Raw genomic sequence first — 21,634 nt, 5'->3', positions numbered from 1 at the left:
TAAACTGTAATTGAAAAAAAAAATAAAGAACCCTGGCCAGGTAGCTCAGTTGGTTAGAGCATGGTCCTGATACGCCAAGGTTGCAGGTTCAATCCCTGGTCAGGGCACATAGAAGAATCAACCGTGAATGCATAAATAAGTGGAACAACAAACTGATGTTGCTCTCTCTCTCTTTCTCTCTCTCTCTCTCAATACCAATAAATTAAAATAAAATAAAATATATAACAAAGTGAAAAGAAACCTGGATTAGAAAAAGAGCAGTGCTATGGATGGAAACTTGAAAAAGCATAAAAGGAGAAAGGAAGAGAACTGAAACTATTCAGGGCATTTGCTAAAGGCCATTGGCCTTTTGGAGAATGTGAATGTCACATACCTGATACAGATATTTTAAGGGCAAAAAGGGAATGACAATTTAGATTTACATCTACTAGGTAACCACTAGACATTGTGCTAAACATATACTGTCTTGAGATATAATAATAATGGGGGACTTCAAATATCTAGGCATCTCAAAGGCATCTGTTTGCTAAAATCAGTGCATCTGGTAAATTCTTCGTGTGTCTTGACAAAAGTCCCTGTTTGAGAAGTTAGAAGAATACCTGCTCTCTAAACTCAGTTCTGATCAACAAAGATGATAAAATTAGTTAATAAAATAAAAGTGATAGAAACATTGGGGAAAATCCAAAATGTTATCTTAGATCTTGTTATAGATGGGGAGAACAATGCTCAATGTAGCCAGACTTGTATTCTAAATATAGTCAAATATTTATAATTGGACAGTACTTTCTAAACTTTTCAAGTATGGGGACTTCTTTTTTAACATAAACATGTTTTAAAGACCTTTACATGGTAGTTATGTCAGTTAATTTAAAAATTATATTGCCCAGCCTGGTGTGGCTCAGCAGTTGAGCTTCAACTCAGGAACCAGGAGGTCACTGGTTCGATTCCCAGTCGGGGCACATGCCAGGGTTGCAGGCTCGATCCCCAGTGTGGGGTGTGCAGGAGGCAGCCTATCGATGATTCTCTCTCATCATTGATGTTTCTATCTCTCTCTCTCTTTCTCCCTTCCTCTCTGAAATCAATTTAAAAAATATTTTTTAAAAAATAAAAATATATAAAGACTCTGTGTGTATGTGTGTGGGGGAAGGGGGAGGTGTGATTAAACAAATATTGCTATGATAAAAACAAATGTGATTTTCAGAACTTGCTTTAATATCTCCCCCCCCCAAAAAAAAGTAATTAGGAATACAAAATAACCTAAACATCAACCATTATTTTATAAGGTATTAACAAAGTAATGTAACTATTGTGCATGTTTATGAATTCTACCCCTGTACAGTGTTCTATAAGGTTGGGTTCCTGCTCTTGCCAACACAAAGTGAACAACTGATCACTTTTGAGAAGTGCATTACTTCTTTGAGGCTAACCTGGGGTCATTTAGTAAATCATCTTTTCCAAGCACTAAATAGCTACTAGCTTCCAAGAGTTAATGAACCCCTTAAAAGGCAAGTGATTTAGTTCTTTCTCACCAGTAAAATCAAGCCAGTCTATTTATTAATCCTCTCACCATTCAAGTGAGGCAGGGGAGAGACACGTATTATAATCCCAATTACATGACTGGGACATTAAAGTTCAGAAGTGCAGAATGACTGGCACAAGGCCACAGAGAAGTGATGTGCTATGTGAGGAGCTGTGACAGGAACTCGTAAGCCTCGGGTCCTGTGCTAAGTCCCCCAAGCAATCCTGTTGATGCACTGTGGCGTGGCCTCAATAAATCTGCAAATGTGCCCTGACTGGTTTGGCTCAGAGTGTCGGCCTGCTGACTGAGGGGTCCCAGGTTCAATTCTGGTCAAGGGCATGTACCTTGGTTGTGGGCACATCCCCAGTAGGGGGCGTGCAGGAGGCAGCTGATCGATGTTTCTCTCTCATCAATGTTTCTAACTCTCTATCCCTCTCTCTTCCTCTCTGAAAAAAATCAATAAAATATATTTACATAAATAAATAAATCTGAAAATGTGCTCATATAAATAAGCACAGCTCAAGTGAAAAACTAAAAGCTTTAAGATATGGCTTTCTCTCTGAAAATGTAATTATACTTCAAGGGATTGCTTTATAAATAAATAAAGCAAAATTGACTCAAAATTTATTTACAACCAGAAGATTTTCAACATCTTAGATGACTGGTTGTAGTTCAATAAATAACAATAAAACCAGAAATCCTTTCCATGTAATATTAAGAGAATCAAATTTACTTTGAATCTAGGACCTCAAAGATGACAATCTGCATAGGGGTTTAGAACAAACAGTTAATCCAAGTTCAAGTAGAATGACTGACTATACTTTTAGCTCTGCTGATCCCCCTTGCTGAGTTTTTGAATAGTCCTGAACCCAATTTTTTATTAGTGATTCAAGTTGATTCATATAAATACATTAACAGGGGAAACTTTTATCCAATTATCATTCCATGGTGTTTTAGTGCCACATACTGTGTTGTTGTTCAGGTATATGAACAAAAAAGTACCTAACCTCATGAAGCTTATGATTTGCTTGGATAGATGATCAAATACATGACATGTAGATATTACAAAGGATGAGCCCTGGCCAGGTAGCTCAGTTGGTTAGAGCATGGTCCTGGTATACCAAGGTTGCAGGTTCAAAGACCAAAGAATGCATAAATAAGTGGAACAACAAATCAATGTTTCTCCCTTTCTCTCTCTCTAAAAATATTATTCAATAAAAAATACACACACACACACACACACACACACACACACACACACAAGATGATATGTGCTTTGTGGAAGAATTCTAATAAGCATTATGACTGCATAATGGAGATGCAAATTAGGTACCACCTCACACTTGTCAGAATGGCTGTCATCAACAAATCAACAAATGACAAGTGTTGGCGAGAATGTGGAGAAAAGGGAACCCTAGTACACTGCTGGTGGGAATGCAAACTGGTGCAGCCACTGTGGAAACAGTATAGAGTGTCCTCAAAAAATTAAAAATGAAACTCCCATTTGACCCAGTGATCCCACTACTAGGAATATATCCTAAGAAACCTGAAACACCAATCAGAAAAAATATATGCACCCTTATGTTCATAGCAGCTCAATTTACAATAGCTAAGATCTGGAAACAACCCAAGTGCCCATCAGCAGATGACTGGATAAAAAAGCTGTGGTACATTTGGACAATGGAATATTACTTGGCTGTAAAAATGAAGGAACTCTTACCATTTGCAACAGCATGGATGGACCTGCAGAGTATTATCCTAAGCGAAATAAGCCAGTCAGAGAAAGATGAGTATCACATGATCTCACTCATACATGGACTCTAATGAACAAAATAAACTGATGAACAAAATAGAGCTAGAGACATAGAAGCATGAAACAGACTGATGAATCTCAGAAGGAAGGCGGGGTGGGAGGGGTTGGGGGAGAGATTAACCAGGGAACTTATATGCATACTAGAGGCCCGGTGCACGAAATTTATGCACAGGAGGGGGGTGTCCTTCAGCCTGGCCTGCACCCTCTCCAATTTGGGACCACTCCGGGGATGTCCGACTGCCAGTTTAGGCCCGATCCAACTGGGCCTAAACCAGCAGTCAGACATCCCCTTCACGATCTGGGACTGCTAGATCCTAACCGCTTGCTTGCCTGCCTGCCTGATTGCTCCTAACCGCTTCTGCCTACCAGCCTGATCGCCCACAACTGCCCTCCCCCGCTGGCCTGATCGCCCATAACTGCCCTCCCCTGCCAACCTGATAGCCCCCAACTGCCCTCCCCTGCTGCGACCTGCCTCCTCTGCTAGGCCCCACCTCTGCTGTGTGCGTGGGCATCTTGTAATGGCCATCTTGTGATGGCCATCTTGTGATGGCCATCTTGTGATGACTTTAGGGCATGATGCATGAGGGCGTGATGACCACCTAGGCTATTATTAGTATAGATATACATAACCCATGGACATAGACAATAGTATGGTGAAGTCCTGAGAGGGACTGGTGTGGGGTGGAGGAAACAAACCAAAACAAAGGGGATATCTGTAATACTATCAACAATAAAGATAAATTTAAAAAATAAAGACTGTATAATGGGAGTAGAGCATGATTAACCACTATAATGGGGTACATGTGGAAAAGAAAGCAGTTCAGATTCAGAGAAAGACTGAGTTAACTAGGCAGAGGGGTAAGGAAGGGAATGAACATCTATAGAATCATATTCCATATTTATATTTCCCACACATATTTTATGCCACTTTGTATTAATTAAAAAAATAAGAAAATGTTCTATTAAAAAGTATTTGGTTACTTTTTCTACCTTATTTTTATTATTAACTTACTTAGGGTGTTTACAGTATCCAGAGTTCTTTTATCCATTCTCTTTATTAATTCTATTTGATTCTCACAACTCTATCAATTAGGTAGGATGATACTGTAAGTCTCATTTCACATATGAGAATCTTGAGCCTAAGATGAATGGACTTTCTCAGTGTTACATGGTCAGTAAACAGGGAAGCCAAAATTGAAACCTATATATTCTGGTTCTAAGCTAAGCACTATTAGAGAGAGACTTGGATCTGAACTACATAGATAATAACAAACAGAAGGGAGAAATTCCATAGTGACTTGTGTAGGTAGACAACACTTATAATTTTGATGCAAAATTCATCTTGGAGCCTGAATTACATAACTGGCATAAAACACTTCCCAATGTACTTAACAATATATACTATTTTAATGAAGGAACCATGTTTATCGGAACCCAATCATTTGGCTTCTCAAATTCAGATTATTGTTAGATATTTTATTCATAGAGTTCATAGTCTAAGGATGCTGTAAAGTGCATCTTTGTCCATGACCCTATCCATTTTTATTAGATAACTAGAGGCCTGGTGCATGAAATTTGTGCATGGATGGGGTCCCTAGGCCTGGCCAGTGATCAGGGCTGATCAGGTTCCTCGCCCTCCTACCTCCCCGCCTCCCCCCTTTCTCCTTCCCTCGCCGCCTGTGTCCACTGCCACCCACCCCTAATTCCCCATCCCAGCCCAGGGCCCAGCCCCAATCAGGTGATCGGGGCCTGCTGGCCAGGGAGAGGAGCCAACCACTACCAAGGTGGGCTGGCAGCAGGCCAATCGGGGCCTGCCGGCCCGGGGGAGAGACAGAGGTGAGGAACCCAGGAGGTTGGCCATCAGACCCAAAGAGGGAGCCAGCCCTCGCCTCCCCCCGCCCCCAGGAAAGGGGCCGCATCCGCCACCACCCACCCCCGGTTCCCCATCCCAGCCCGGGGGCCTGGCCCTGATCAGGCGATCGGGGCCTGCTGGCTGGATGGAAGGGATGGGAGGTTGACCGGCAGGCCCCATTGGCAATTTGGGCCTGCGAGCTGGGGGCAACTCCTGTGTTGAGCATCTGCCCCCTGATGGTCATTACACATCATATCGACTGGTTGTTCATGTCATTAGGTTGTAATGGTCGCTTAGGCTTTTATATATATAGATGGGGGATATAAACCATGCTGTAACATAAAAGCTTAAAATAAAATATGCTGAGTTTATAGAAGAAATACAACAGAGTTCTAATAGTAAACTTAAAGCATCTCTTAAATGGAAAATATATACAAGCAAAAACATGTGTTTTTATGTATGTCTAAAACAATTTTAGTTAGCCTGGCCGGCATGGCTCAGTGGTTAAGCATTGACCTATGAACCAGAAGGGTATGGTTCAATTCCTGGTCAGAGCACATGCCTAGGTTGCAGGCTCAGTCCCCAGTGCGGGACCTGCAGGAGGCAGGTGATCAACGATTCTCTGTCATCATTGATGCTTCTATCTCTCTCTCTCCCTTCTCTGAAATTAATAAAATACATATTTTTTAAAAATAAAACAATTCTAGTTAGATTTAAATTCCTATATAAATTTCATTGCCAACCATTCCCTTGAACAATACTGATCAATACATCATTAGAGGTACAGGAGGTGTTCCAATCCAACATACAAAAGGGAGCCTTTGAAGGGAAAAATCATACTTTCCTGTTGCCTCTTCTCTTCATTGCATGTTAAGTATATTGAATTTTACTCTAATTTTTAAATCATTACTATATAAAGGACCACTAAATTATCATTTTTGATTCAATTATATCTTGTCACTATTAATATGAAAAAAATCTATTTATCCTTCTTTATTGTCCCTTCTGTTATATTTACTAGAACCAAACATCACTAGCTAAGATTTGATAGCTCTATACTGTGAGCCTAACTTCTGAGCTGTTCAGAGCTGATCCACATTCTTCTATACCTTCTTTCAGCCAACATTTGTCACTACAAGATTCTGAGGTGACAACAGTTGTTAAAAATGTAAAGTACTCAGATACTCTGCAGGTGCTAAAGGAAATTTCAGTGTGGTATCCAAGCGAAAAGACGAGATATAAGAAAATGTATGAGCTTCTTTTCTTTTGCATCTCTTCTAACCTGAATAATATAATATAATATAATATAATATAATATAATATAATATAATATAATATAATATAATTATTATTTTAATCTCTCTACCAACATGAATTTTATTTGAAATCTAATTATTTTTGGTACTTAATTAGTAATTAGTATTTTCAAACACATAGAATGTGAAAACATACTGATCATATCAATGAAGTAGTTTGTTTCAGACTGTGCAAAGGTAATGACAGACTTTTGATTTAAATATCCAATTATTAAGAAATGTGAATTATTTAGATACTTGAGGCCCAGTGCATAAAATTCATGCATGGGTAGGGTCCGTAGGCCTGGCTGGCGATCAGGGCTGATCAGGTTCCCCTGCCTCCCACCCTCCTCTTTCCCTCACCCCCTCAGCACCACATCACCGCAGCTGGTCACCCACCGTGTTACATGCCGCCCCATGGTGGTCAGTGCATGTCATAGCAAGCAATCGAACTCCCATTCTCCCAGTCGAACTCCTGAGGGGACACTTTGCATATTAGCCTTTTTTATATATAGATAATTAATCAAAGTCCCCCCTAAATTACATTAACCCTTTGCACTCGCTTGCTTTTTTCTCGATTCCTTTATTCTACTCAGGATTTAATGCTAACCGTGTCAAGTCACACTCGACATCCGAGTGCAAAAGGTTAATCTATAAGGACAAACCCAGACCATATATCCACTACCATTTGGGGGCACCTATTATAACTAAAAAGAAAATGTGATGTTTTGGTATAGAAATTATAATTTTATCTTGTCTGAGTTATGTAAATGCCTTTCAGGTATATGACTCATTGATGGAAAGCAAATGATAAATGAGACATAAATAAAATCAGAAAACTATCTTTTTAATAATTGAAAGGGGCTTTAGAAATCATTCAATCCAATATTCCAATTATAGTAGGTAGGACCACTGTTGAAAGCCCTTGGTTATTTCAAACATTTTGAATCAATCTGGAATCTTACATACCATGATATGTAATGGTTTTTACATGCCATTTTTTCTATATGTAAAATGGGAGTCTGCAAACCCCTTATTTAAAGCAACAGTTAGGCAATAAACTACTTGAGATCAAGGACTAAGACTTTGTTCATTCACGTTACATAAACAAGTGAATGAACTGATAAAAGAATGCAAGTTCTGTGTTAGACTATGACCAGACAGTTACTGTAAGTTCCACTCACCTATAAATTCCCAGCATTTGACCAAGTATAGGGCATGTAGTAGCCCCACAAGGTTTTGTCATATTGACTCTCTGACCCTCTCTTCCTGAAAGCTTGGGTAAGAGAGCTTGAATAACCATTTTGTCATAGGGAGTATCAAGGAAAATCATGTGTATGAAATTTTTAAAAGCATTTCGAAGTGGCTTTAAGCTGCCTTCTAGAATTAATGCCCGCCCCACCCCCATTACAAGTAGCTAAAATAGTCAATTCCATTCATGGAAAAAATTGGGTGTGGCTCCATTAATAATAATACTTGGAGGATCAGCCTATATGTAGAGGTCTTCTTTGAAAATGCTGAATCTCTGGACTGAAGTCAGGGAACTTCTTAATGGGAGGACCACGTTAGGGAAATTTCCTTCTTCAGTTAGTCCCTTTTCTAAGTGAATCTACATTTGAAGCTGCTGCTCCATCAGTGACTACAACAACTGTTCTTTCCTTCCCTTTAAATTTCTCTGCTCTCCTGGAAGTCTACAGAGGAGGCGTGAGAAGCTTCTGCAGAATTTCAGGAGCACAAATGAGCAGAGCCAAGGTGAAACACGTTAAATACACAACAAGAAAAGAGAGGGGGTGGGGGTGGGGAAGTAGTACAGAACACCAAAGCACAATAGCCTGAAAAGGAACCGCTGTAGCACTGAATAAAAAAGAAACGCTATGACCAAGAAAGTCAAGGAAGAGGGCAGATGGAACAAACAGCCCCAAAAAACAAAGGAGGGGACACACAAAGGGTAGGAGAAAAGCAAGAGACCAAGTGTATTTATGTTTGGATGACTTTGACCCCAGGAAGACAGCTGACAATAGATCTGACCTGCACATCTGCACATGAAAAAATGATCTCAGATAAATAGAGGGCATGTCCTAGAAAACAAGATGGGAACATACAAAAATAAACTAAAAAAGGAGAAAGAAAAAAAATGGAAAAGGAAAAATAAACTCATAAATAAAAATCAAAGAGAATACTTCTCAAACAACACCATTTCTTTAAAAAGTTGGTTTTCAACAATTTCTTTTCCTAACTTCCCTGGTCACCCAAATATCTATAAGCCCAGAAAGAGCTCTCAATTTGGAGTCAGAGGGGCCTGTGAAAGCTCAGCAGTCGTTTTTGCCATCTCTTCTATTGGATTTCTCTGAAATTTCCCATATATCTTAACATGGGAGTGATGATTAAATCAAGGGATACTATCATCACCATTTTATCTCCAGGAGCCATAAATCCTAAGTTCTGATTCTAGATCTTAGAAACAAAGATACAGGGCAGACACATATTAAGAGAAATTAATTGGCAGGTCTTGGTTATAAATTCATATGCTTTCACACATAAGCTTTTGTCACTTTAAATCTCAGGATAAATGCCACTTATGAGCAATTTAAATTCCAGGAACTGTTCAAATTTCTAACACATTTGGTATTTCCATCCAGGAGAAAATTATGGAGACATTAAAAGTAGTATTCTCAAAGAATATTTAAATAAATGGGAAAGTATTCATGATGCAGGTTTTTCTAAAAATGCTACTCAACTTTGTACGCCACAGCATCCCAATTATTTAAAATACATAGGCATAAATAGCTTCTTTAGAAAAATTAAATCAGGTCGATGTTGCATAATATAAGCAGTCTGTACTTCTCACTTGTAGTACTCACTGCGTTTTTTATTAGTTATTCCATCAACAACACTAAATTTCTCATCTTCTGTACCTTGGTATGTCCAGTGTCCAGCACCGTGATTGTCCCATACCACATACTCAATAAATGTTTGCTAAACAAATTAATGAAATAACAAATGAATAAAAAAAGACTGCAAAGAACCAGAAAAATGATTTAAAGTTGTTTTCTTAGTAGTGATTTGATAGGATTTTAATTTTCTTTTAAAAATCTGTTTAAAAATTCTGAAGTGATTTCCTTGTATAATTATAAAAAGTTAAAGTAAAAAACAAAAGTTATAGTAAATGAAGTCAATCTCCAAAATGCACCTATCATATAAGATGCCTACAATAGGCAAATCAATAGAAAAGACTGATTAGTGGTTGGCTAGGGCAGGGGAATGGGAAGTGAATGCTAATGGAATTTCTTATCATGTTGAAATATTCTAAAATTAAATTATAGTGATGGTTATACAATGCTATAAATATGCTAAAAACTATTGAACAGTACATTTTAATTTTTTTTTTGTTTTTGTTAATCCTTACCTGAGGATATATTTCCATTGATTTTAGAGATAGTGTAAGGGAGGGAAAGAGCGAAACTTTGATGTGAGAGACACATCGATTGATTGCCTCCCTCATGTGCCCCAATTGGGCCAGGGATTGGACCTGCAACCCAGGTATGTGCCCTTGACTGGGAATTGAAACCAAGACCCTTCGGTTAGCAGGACGATGCTCTAACCACTGACAACACCAGCCAGGGCTGAACTATACATTTTAAACAGAGTTATATTAAATGTAAAGTATGTCTCTATAATGCTGTCTAAGTTATTTTAGGTATTTTCAATATTAGTAAAATTTATTTTATTATGAGCTTTTAAAAATTTTGAGGTGTCAGGCTCTGGGTCTGGCAGCCATGCAGCCCCACCACCACCCAGGCAGGGGTGCAGAAAGGTGCCTAGCAGGCCTTATGTAGTCCGTGATGCTCAGGTGCTTCATGGAGAAAGCCTACATCTCAGCATGGCCTCATGCTGGGAAGCTTGTCTCAAGTAGATGTTACCAATCAAAACAGGACTTTGGTTGCCCAGCCAGTGTGGCTCAGTGGTTAAGTATCAACCTATGAACCAGGAGCTCATAGTTTGATTCCCAGTCAGGGCACATGCCCGTGTTTCAGGCTCAATCCCCAGTAGGGGAAGTAAAGGAGGCAGCCTATTAATGATTATCTCTCATCATTGATGTTTCTATCTCTCTCTCCCTCTCCTTTCCTCTCTGAAATCAATAAAAATGTATTTTTTTAAAAAGAAAAGGAAAGAAAAAGACTTATAAAAAATCAAATGTTTGAAAAAACAAACAAACAGGGCTTTGGCTGATGAACCTTGCACTCCAGTAAAGAGACAGATTATACCTGTCAAATGCATGCAGCTCACTGACTTTATCCTCAAGTGCTACACAATGTCCACTAGAGGTATGTTCGATAAGCCTGGCAGAAAGCAGATATCAATACAAAACAGGCAACCATGAAATAGGCCAAGAAGATTCAAGCCAGAGAAAAGAAAGCCAAAAGGCACATCTGCAGCAGCTGTTGCAAAGGTTCCAGCAAAAAAGGTGACTGCTGCAGACAAGAAGGTTCCCACTCAGAAAGCTGTAGGCCAGAAGGCAGCACCTCCAAAAGCTCAGAAGGCTCTGAAAACTCCAGCCCAGAAATCACCTGCTCCAAAGGCATCTGGCAAGAAAGTATCCTATATAATAAAGAGCTAATATGCAAATGGTCGTCACACCATCACGCCATCACAATCCATCACCAGGAAGCTGTGTGCACAGTGGGTACACGAGGGTGGGCAGGGCTGCGTGCATGGCGAAGTGTGCGCGGATGGGTGGGGACTTGATACTGCGTGTGCGGCGCGGAGGCAGGTCCCAGCAGCTCCGCACAGCACGGAGGTGGGATCCCCAGCTCCAGCCTACCTCTTTGGGGCAATCCATCAAGGAGCCCCAAATGGGTGGGCGGGGCCTACCTCTTTGTGGCGATCCATCACGGGGCTCCCACACTGTGAGAGAGCACAGGCCAGGCAGGGAGACCCCCCCCACCCCAAGTGCACGAATTTCGTGCACTGGGCCTCCAGTAAGAACATAAGAGGCTATTATAAAAGAATCAGTGACCTTTGAGGGATCAATGGGCCACTCTGGACTCTGTGCAGAGAGCCATGTACAGGGAGGTGATGCTGGAGAATTATGCAAACATAACTTCCTTGGCGGCATTTCCATTTCCAAAACCAGATATGATATTCCAGCTGGAGCAAGGGGAAGTGCCATGCGGCCTAGACAGTCAGTGGGGAGAGGCCCCAAGAGGTATCAGCACAGATGGTAAAACTAACACTGAGAATGAGGAGCAAACTCCAAAGCTGAACATTCCTAAAGAACCAGAGTCCTCCAGGCTCATAGCAGAAATGCAGCTGGGGGATGCCTCTTAGCACCATCACTTTAAAAATAGCTTAGAGAAGCCACTGCTGTATGACATGACAGAGAAAAAAGATTTCACAGACTTCACAGTCCAGGATCACAAATTCTCCACCATCGAAAAAGAAGGGATAGCCAGGAAATTGGAAGGAAGCAGTGGTGTCATCACACATCTCACCACCCAGCCAGGCCCCCTATAAAATAGGTGTGTTGTAAATGTGGTGAATGTGGCAGATATTTCAATCAGCCTTCATACCTTCACCCACATCAGGGAATTCACAATGAGAAGCCCAACAAATGCAAAGCATATGGGAAAGCCTTCAGATATGACTCAAAATTGTCACAGCACCAGAAAATCCACAGTGGAGAAAAACCACACTTATGTCAGGGATGTGGACAAGCCTTCAGTCAGAATCCCCACCTCCTTTAGCATCAGAAACTCCATGATGGAGAGAAGCTCTATGAATGTAAGGACTGTGGTAAAATCTTCAGCTACAACTCAAAACCAGTGAAGTCACTCTGGGGAGAAACCCTTTAAATGTAAGTACTGTGGGAAAGCATTCAGGTGTAGCTATGAGTGCATTATCCATGAGTGAGTTCACACTAGAAAGAAACCCTATGACTATAAGGAGTGCAGCAAGGCCTTCTGCTGGAGTTCAGTGTTTCTCCAGCACCAGAGGTTCCACCATGGGGAAGAATTCTATAAATGAAGTGAATGTTGAAAAACTTTCAGTTGTAGCTCCCATTTTATTATACATCTGAGAATCCACACTGGGGAGAAATCTTAGGAATATGAGGAGTATGGAAAGACGTTCAATCAGAAAATAATCTTGGCTCAGCATCAGCGAGTTCACACTGGGGAAAAAGTCTTGCGTGTATAAGGTGTGTGGGAAAACCTTCAAATTGAGCACAAGTTTCATTTAGCATCAGAAGTTGCACACTGAGAAGAAACCCTCCCAGGTCCAGTCCTCTCCCCTCTGCCTTCCCCACCTGAGAGCTCTGACCAATCTCCATTTGCAGGGCTACTTTCTTCACCTGTGCTGCTCTTCGTGCTGCCCCCTCATCTGAGATGTCCAGTTTACCTGTCCAAATAGTGCATTTCTTTCAGGATCTTGCTTCTGGGAAGGCATCAGCTCATAGCCTGACCCCTTTGTCTCACTCCCTGTGAGCTCCCTCGTGTTCTCAACTCTCATGGTGCCCAGAGTTGTCAGAGTTTCCATGGCTCCAGATCATGTCTTTAGGGATACTCTCCTGGTCTTGTGTAAGTCATTATGGTTTTCCTAACTCCATCTCAAGTTCTCACATTTAAGGGCCATGTTTGATTACTTTCTTCCTCCCCTGGTAGGAAATGGTAGTATTTGTCCTTTACAGTGTCCAGTATTGACCTATACCATCAGTCTATACCTGCCTTCTGGGGCTGCCAGAGTTTCGTGTTTGCAGAACATTCTGGGTTTTAGGAATATGGCATTACAATGAGATGGGCCATCATAATTTAAGAAATGGGAGGGAAGTAATCAGAAAGTATCCAATTATTGCTCTCAGGAGGGCCATTTGGTGGGCCAGCAGTGAGACTCACTGTGAAGAATTTGAGCCTTGGTGAACTTGGTGTGGGTGAACTTGGCCTTTCACACTGATGTGCTCCACAGGGAGGAAGAAGAGAAACCTGACAGTGACTTGATGTAGGTCCTGCCTCAGGAGAGTCAGCTCCTGATCAGTTACCATATGTGCACTTGGACACATTCTCATATCTACTCCACATCCCCTATGATAAAATCTGAATTTGTGAGTGGTGGTACTTTTACATTAATTTTATAATGAACTACTTTGGCAACACCAAGAAGAGTTTAAAGGACCCTACTTTTACCAGATATTATAATCTGCCTGGTTTGACCATTCTTTCTGTATAGTGGTTACAGAGCCTAACCTTTCTCAGAATCACTGCTTCAGGACAGTAACAACATGGAAAAGTATTTAAAGAATTATGTGGCAATACAGTACTAAAAAAAGTATATGTACACTGTTTATCTATACTAATAAAAGGGTAATATGCTAATTAGACTGGGAGACCGGACATCTTCCTACTGTCCAACTTCCTTCCAGACAAAGCTCCGGTGGTGGGGGCCAAGGCAGAGGTGGTTAGGGGCCATCAGGCCAGCAGGGGAGGGCAGTTGGGGGCCATGAGGCCGGCAGGGGAGGGCAGTTGGGGGCCATCAGGCTGGCAGGGGAGCGGTTAGGCAGTGATCAAGCCGGTAGGCAGGCAAGTGGTTAAGAGCCAGTGGTCCCGGATTGTGAGAGGGATGTCCGACTGCCACTTTAGGCCCGCAGGAACATCCCCCATGTCCTGGACAACCGGCAGTCGGACATTCCCCAAGGGGTCCCAGATTGGAGAGGGTGCAGGCCGGGCTGAGGTACCCCTCCCCCCGTTCATGAATTTCATGCACCAGGCCTCTAGTAACACCATAAAATTATGTCTGCAAGGGAGGGCATAGAAAGGCATTTTGGTTTTGATCAGGTTTATTGAAATATACTTTATGGACAGTAAAATTCACTCTGTTAAAGAATACAGTTTGGGTGAGTTTTGACAAATGAATATAGTTATGTAAACAAGATATAGAAAATTTCATTATCCCCCCAAATCCCCTCAGCACAGGAGAAATTTAAATCATTGGTGGGATGTTTGGGATTTTTCTTTATTTTCATTCATTGATAAGGTTTTTGCAATACACAAAATTTAGGAGAATAAAAGGCAAAAAAAAAATACACCACAAACTAATTTACCTAGCTGTAGTCAGAGCTTCCAAAACATACAAAGATCCTTGACCTAGAATCATGCTAAGAAAAGCAGTCAATATGTGGAAAGGGACAATGACTGTGGTTTCTTTGTCATATTTATGACACACATACATACATGGCTGACCATCTTCATTACTTGAGGGTCTGCTCCAGTGAAAGAAGAAGAATGAGAAAGACATTGTGCCCAGAAAAACAGGGGTCCATTGTGGGAAAACAGTGAAGACTCAAGATGATAGTTGTGTAGCAAGCCTGGAATCTTGTGTCCTTACACCAAGGGGAGTTTGTGAAAAATAAGGGGATCATAAAGTCAAGTAGTGGAAAAGAGAAAAGCAAGTAAGAATTTTTTTAAAGTTGTACAATAAAGGAAATGTAATCTTAGGTATAGCATTTGGCTCTGCAGTGCACAATGGTTACACCATAGAGGGAAAAGGTCATTCTGGGTTGTTGGAAAAACTGATGGTAGAAAGATATTGTTGCGAAACATCTGGCCACTGACTCCCTTTGCCCTGGTGCCCACCTGATTCTGGGTTTACTTCAGGGACAAAAAGGGCCCAGAATTTATAAACATTCCTTTACACAGAAGTGCATACGTGTGTGTGTGTGTGTGTGTGTGTGTGTGTGTGTGTGTGTGTGTGTAAATTCTTATTAGCTTACCTTCAGGAAAAAAGTACAGCTCACAAAAGATGAGTTCCTCCGATACAGAGGCCACTCTAGTATTCTCTGTGGGCAACACGAGCAGCAGCTGCCAGGGGTACACTGGCACCAAGTAAAGACCTGCTGAAACCTGCTGCATCTGTTCCTGCTCTCTATAATTGCCAATAAATGTTGTAAAATTTCACTACTTAAATCTTACATAAGCATATGTAAGTGTTGCATTGAGTTTTCTCAGGGCATCTGTCATTTATAGCAGTGATAATTTTGCATTGTTTGCATTTGTTTCAGATTTCTCTTGTTCTTACTCTTTTTTGCATAAAGATTCAGATAAATGGACATTAAATATATGTATGTTTGTAGGGTCTTAAGTGTATAGTATGAAACATATTCCTAAGAAAACAATGAATGAAGATTACTCAGGCACTCTGTAATGAATGAAATGGCCTTGTTGTTTTACAATTATTGTCAAATGTGAAAACAACTGTGTTTATCTCAATGAAAAATATTTTTTATCTTTATTGTTGAAAGTATTACATATGTCGCCCCCACCCATGACCTCTTCTAGCCCACCTCTGGGCCCCACCCCAGGCCTTTGCCACCCTATTGTCTGTGTCCCTGTTTATGCATATATGCATACGAGTTCTTTGGTTGATCTCTAAAAATTCTGAACCCACAAACAGGCCTCCAGGGTTGTAGCTCTGGATATATCCCTATTTGTTTTCCTTTTCTCATAACATTTTGACAAAAGGCAATAGAAACAATTTTAGCACAAAGTGTGAGACAACCCACATAAGATATATTTCTTGGCACATAAGTTAAGTTACCTTAAGTAGAAATCCTTCTGGATTTCCTACATTATTATTTGTACCCTTCCCCCAACACACACACACACTCAACTCTTAACACTAAAACATAGGAAAAACTATTACATATTGGAATATATGCAGTATATTCCACAAACAAACTCATGGAATTGAAAACTATTACTTCTTTTTTCCTATAGTTTACATGTCTCTGACCATCATCTCCTAAATTATATGTTTGTATCATGTAATAACTCTCCTTCCACTCAGCTCTGAGTTATCTAAATATCTCACGATGCCTCTCATAAAACAAAATGGGTAGATAGAGTTTTCTCTTAGGGTGTGAGACATCTCTTTAGATTGCTGAAAGAAAACTCCCTGGCTAACTGCCATTTTCCTTCAGAGACTAGATAATCTCAAGGCAGTTAGTAAGAATGCCAACAATTGAAGGTCACCATGCTTGCGGGACTGGCTCCATCTGGGGGAAAAGACATTGACAAGGCACAGCCACTAAAATCATAAAGACCCGTTATTAAAGCATACCGGGCTGGACACAGAAAGCCATTTTTATCTATATTCTGAAACCAACTTTGAATTTCAATCTGACTTTTAGTTTTTAGCACCACATAAAGTCTGATAAATTATGAGCACTTGGATATATGATTATACTTAAAAGATAATAAAGTGATGAAATCCTCAAAATTGGAGTGAGTAGATCAATTCCAAACTCATAAACTTGCTAAATTTAAGAATACTTTTAAACTTCAAATTTTGAAGTTTTGGTGTTTGAGTTACCACACATACTAAATATGAGCCTTTCTATTACTAAAAGACTGAGAGGAGATGGATGGATGGATGGATGAAAATAGAAAGAAGAGGTGAGAAAAAGGAAGAAAAGAGGCATGGAGGGAGAGAGAAAATACTGAGCATTTCAACGTGTATTGATAAGCCACATACAAGAAGGCTGCTTATGACAGAAGATAATTTAGTTCTAAAAAACTAATAAAATAAAGTAGTTAAGACATAAATTAAAATAGCACCATGATAAAGGATAACCTATTTTAAAATGCTAATAGTGCCAGTATTGAGAAACCCTTCTCAAAGGGAATAAAATATTCAAAGTTGAAAGCAGATAAAGTTGTTGAATCCAATTTAACAGAACTGTATTTTACTTATTTAACAGAAATATAAGCAGGATAGTATATAGACAGAACCAAATGGTCATACACTTTGATCCAGTTACTTCACTTTTAGGAATTTACCCTTGTGGAATCATAAGAAATGCATTAATCTATAGTGCATTTATAATAGAAAATTTAAAATAGCAAATAGTCAATTGTAGGTAGGGTGATTATAGGAAAGGTGACTACAAATTTGTGTTCCAAATGGGATAACTCTGGGGGTGCTTTAATAATTTTTCCAGGATAATAGTCATAAATAAGGACTTCCTTGGACAAACCAGAATATATGGTCCCCCGGTAGTGAGGGAATAGGGAAATAAAGTATGCTACAAACTCATTATGAAATGATATGCAGCCAGCAAAAATATCTTAAAGCATATTTAACTGGATGGTTAATCAATTATATAATACTAGAGGCCCAGTGCACGAAATTCATGCTCTGGTAGGGTCCCTAGTGGCTGCTGGCTGGTGGCCGGGGTCTCCCTCCCTTCCCCCCAGCCGGCCCGCCCCAGAAGAACTCTGGTTGAGGAGACAATTTGCATACTATGCTTTTATTAAGTAGGATTAGCTGTAAAATGCTGAATATAAAATTTATAATATATATCAAATTTTATAATATATATCCTTATAGGCTTTGAAAAAAAGAATGGGAAGAAATACATCAAAGTATTAATTTTTAATCGCAATGGAGAAACAGACCTGGGGAAACAGGACAACAGAACAAATACAGAAAAATTATACTAATCTCTCACTATTAGGCTAAACTATATGAAATTGCCATGATTCAATTTTATGCTACAAAAATACTTTCATATGAAATTGTTCCTGAATCCTTTTTGAGACAATAACTTAAAACCTCTCTGCTTTTGCCCTAACCGGTTTGGCTCAGTGGATACAGCATTGGCCTGCGGACTGAAAGGTCCCATGTTCAATTCCAGTCAAGGGCATGTAGCTTGGTTGCGGGCACATCCCCAGTAGGGGGTGTGCAGGAGGCAACTAATCAATGTTTCTCTCTCATCGATGTTTCTAACTCTCTATCCCTCTCTCTTCCTCTCTGTAAAAAATCAATAAAATATATTCAAAAAAAAACCCACAAAACTTCTCTGCTTTTGCATCAGGTATACCCATTCTTTAAATCCTGCCTTTAACATGCAAGTAAGAAAGAACAATTGCTGCCTCTTTGAAAAATGTGTATCACGAAGGGTGCTGTGGGACTGTATGCTTGTGTCCCCGAAATTCACATGTTGAAACTCTAATCCCCAATATGCTGGTAGTTGGAAATGGAGCCTTTAAGAGATAATTGGGTCATAAGAGTGGAGCCCTCATGATGAGATTAGTCTGTATCATGTGAGGATATAGCTAGAAGGCAGCTGTCTACAAGAAGTCAGTAAAGAAGCTGCTGACAAATTCTGAACTTCCCAATCTGCAGAAATGTAAGAAATACATGTTTGTCCGTTAAGCCATTCAGTTTATGGTATTCTTATTATAGAAGCCCTAACTGATTAAGATGAGGGATTTCCAAAGCCAGGAACAGCCATTCCTCCAAGCTCTACTTCACATAAGTACATTCCCTCAAAAATAAAAATAAAAAAGTTTACTAGGTTGGGAAGTTCTTTTGCTAGGACTTCTACGCAACTTCTTGATGTTGTCCTTTTACCTAGTAAGAGCCAGATGTATCATACTTTCACACATAGATAGAAAGCCAAAAAAATCATTAAAAATGACCTACATTGGGAGATTTGGGAACAAAATACCAAAAGAAAAACAACTTAATCCTTTTTAGAAAGAGTTTCTAAACCTAAGAATGAATTATTGGCTTTGGACAGCACTAATCCTAGAAGAAAGAATATCTGCTTCTACATGAGAATTCAGATTTCTCCATTTCTTTAGCACCTATTGATTGGCAACATGTCCAAGAACAATTTTACTTCTCTCGTTTTAAATTGATTTATCTTTTCAGCCAGACTGTGCTTTCTGAGAGCACTGAGGCAAAGAATTCATTTAATTTTATTTTTTTAATGAATGTTTACAAGAAAGTCTCAGTCAATGGAGTACCTTTGCTATCCATTAGACATCATTCCGGGCTGTTCACTGACCTTTTGTGTCCCATGTAATATTGCAGCACTTTTAGTCTTACATGAAATGTTTTTGTCATTTTCCACCTTTGCTCTTTCTGCATTTTTAAATGCCAAACGTCACTCTGTAATTTCTCAGCGTCTCTTTTGAACTTGACATTCATTGTGTGCCTTCCGTGCCCTTAATTACTTTTTGCACTTTGGGGTTGATCCATGATAGTCTTTTCTAATCCTGCCATATTGATTGCTGTACAGCAAGCCTTCTCCCCTCTAAAAACTGTCTTTAAATTATTTTCTTTCTTTCCAATGCTGAGAGCCATTAAATTATTTTTTTCTACCAGTCCTTTCCAGGAAATCTCAGGCTACCCATAGTTGTGCAACTAAGACCTATTCACTAGAATCATAATTACTTCTCTCTCAACATTAACTCTGTACTCAAGTCTGATAAAGAAACCACAAACATATGTGTCAAGAGCAGAGAATACATTTTCAGGAGAATATTTAGGAATCCACAAAAACATAATAGTTTACATAGATACCAGAAAGACAAAATAAAGGTTTCTTGAAGAATTATAAAATGGAAAATACTAAAGTAAAGCACCATATAAACAATCTAATAAAAGGTAGAGTAAAAAACTTTAGTGTCTAAAACCACAAGCTATTGAGAATGCTATCATTTGTCAAATACAGGCCACCATCTCGTCTTATGTAAACTTTTGCAAGAGTTTCCCCATTGGTCTCTTTCTCTCCAGTATTATCTCCCTCCAACCCATTCTCCATAATATTGCCAGAGTCATTAACTTAAAATGCATAACTAATCATTTCTTGGCTAAGGAGACTTTCTATGGCTTTCCATTCCATCTAAAATAAAACCCAAATGCTTATAAAACCCTACATGTCTGGCCTCTGCTTACTTTGTTAGCCTCATTTCCAGCTAACAAATCTATATGCTCCCAAATCTATATGCTCCAAACAAAACATTCTTTATGATCTTTCTCAGGATTTTTGTATATGCTTTTCTCCCTGTGCAGAATGCACTTTCCTGCCCCATCTCTTAGTCTACCCAAAGCCTACTCATCCTTCATGTCGATGCCTCTTCTTATACCTGACTCCTTAACTAAAAGTTAAGTACCCCTTCTGTATACTACCATGCTTCGCTGTATTTCTCCTATCATAGCACACACTATACTATGTTATATTATCTTTTTTACATATCTGCATCCCACTATAGTCAGCAAGCAGTATGATGGCAATGACAATGTTTATCTTTTCTTGCCCTGGTATTCTAGCACCCGGCACAGATCCAGCACCTGATGATGTTTGATATATAATTTATTAGATGGATGTTATACAAATATTTTTGGGATTGGATTGTCTAGTAACCCAAGGCTTAATTTGAACCTCTAGATCCAATCCTTACTGAAAATCTTTCCAGAATAAGTATTGGCAACCCTTAGCATATACGTTAAATAAAGCTCATTAGCAAGTTACTTTTGGCATGTGGGACAATTGCTGCCTCTTTTTTCTCTTCCCTACAACTATAAGGGTATGTAGTTGATACAAGCTACCTATACTGTCCAAAATTCAGCAGCTGCTGTTCCCATAGCACCCGTCAACTTCCCTTTGCCTGTTCAGAGGTAGTCTTTCAGCTACTACAATCGCCCATGTCAGGGTTTCCTTGTAAACTGTATCTCCCACCACTGTTAGCCTGACAGGGGCAGATCAAGCATCTTAACACTACTTCTAAAGACTGCCAACCTCTATATAGTCTAAGATGAATTAATCTTAGTAAAATAAAAAAATTGAATTTATTTTAGATGACTTAGCACCTTATAAGATCTTAAGATCATTATTTTAGACACTAGAGGCCCAGTGCACATGGAGTCCCTGGGCCTGGCCTGCACCCTCTCACAATCTGGGACCCCTTGGGGGATGTCAGAGAGCCGGTTCCAGCCCAATTCCCACAGGCCAGGCCGAGAAACCCCACCAGTGCACCATTAGGGCCGGGGAGGGACCCCCGGAGGGATTCAGGGCATGTGTGGCCTGTCTCACCCAGTCCCTATCGGCCAGACCCACCCCAGCAGCAAGCTAACCTACCGGTCAGAGCATCTGCCCCCTGGTGGTCAGTGTGCATCATAGTGACCAAACAGTCAGAGGGACACTTAGCATATTAGGCTTTTATATATATAGATAGTATCTGGGAACTGTAGATTTCAGAGTTCAAGAAAAGTCAGTTGAAACTATACTAATCCCCTCTAGAAGTTTCTGAAATCAAAGACTACTTTGTTCAATATATTCTGCTTGATTGAAAGGGTGTTTTCCCCCTTCTCATCAA

At 39.8% G+C, this 21,634-nt stretch overlaps 1 protein-coding gene across 1 annotated transcript in view; it reads right to left on the bottom strand.

Moving 5' to 3' along the window:
• The window catches only part of SLC44A5 (solute carrier family 44 member 5), a gene marked incomplete at its 3' end in the record, with an annotated part of 331,574 nt that overhangs the window by 222,843 nt on the left and 87,097 nt on the right, over positions 1-21,634 (bottom strand). The window lies entirely within an intron of this gene.

This window comes from Cnephaeus nilssonii (assembly GCF_951640355.1).
Source record: "Cnephaeus nilssonii genome assembly, chromosome: 7".
Classification (NCBI taxonomy): Eukaryota; Metazoa; Chordata; class Mammalia; order Chiroptera; family Vespertilionidae; genus Cnephaeus; species Cnephaeus nilssonii.
The sequence above is the reverse complement of the archived record's forward strand: the minus strand, read 5'-3'. Positions and strand labels throughout refer to the sequence as shown.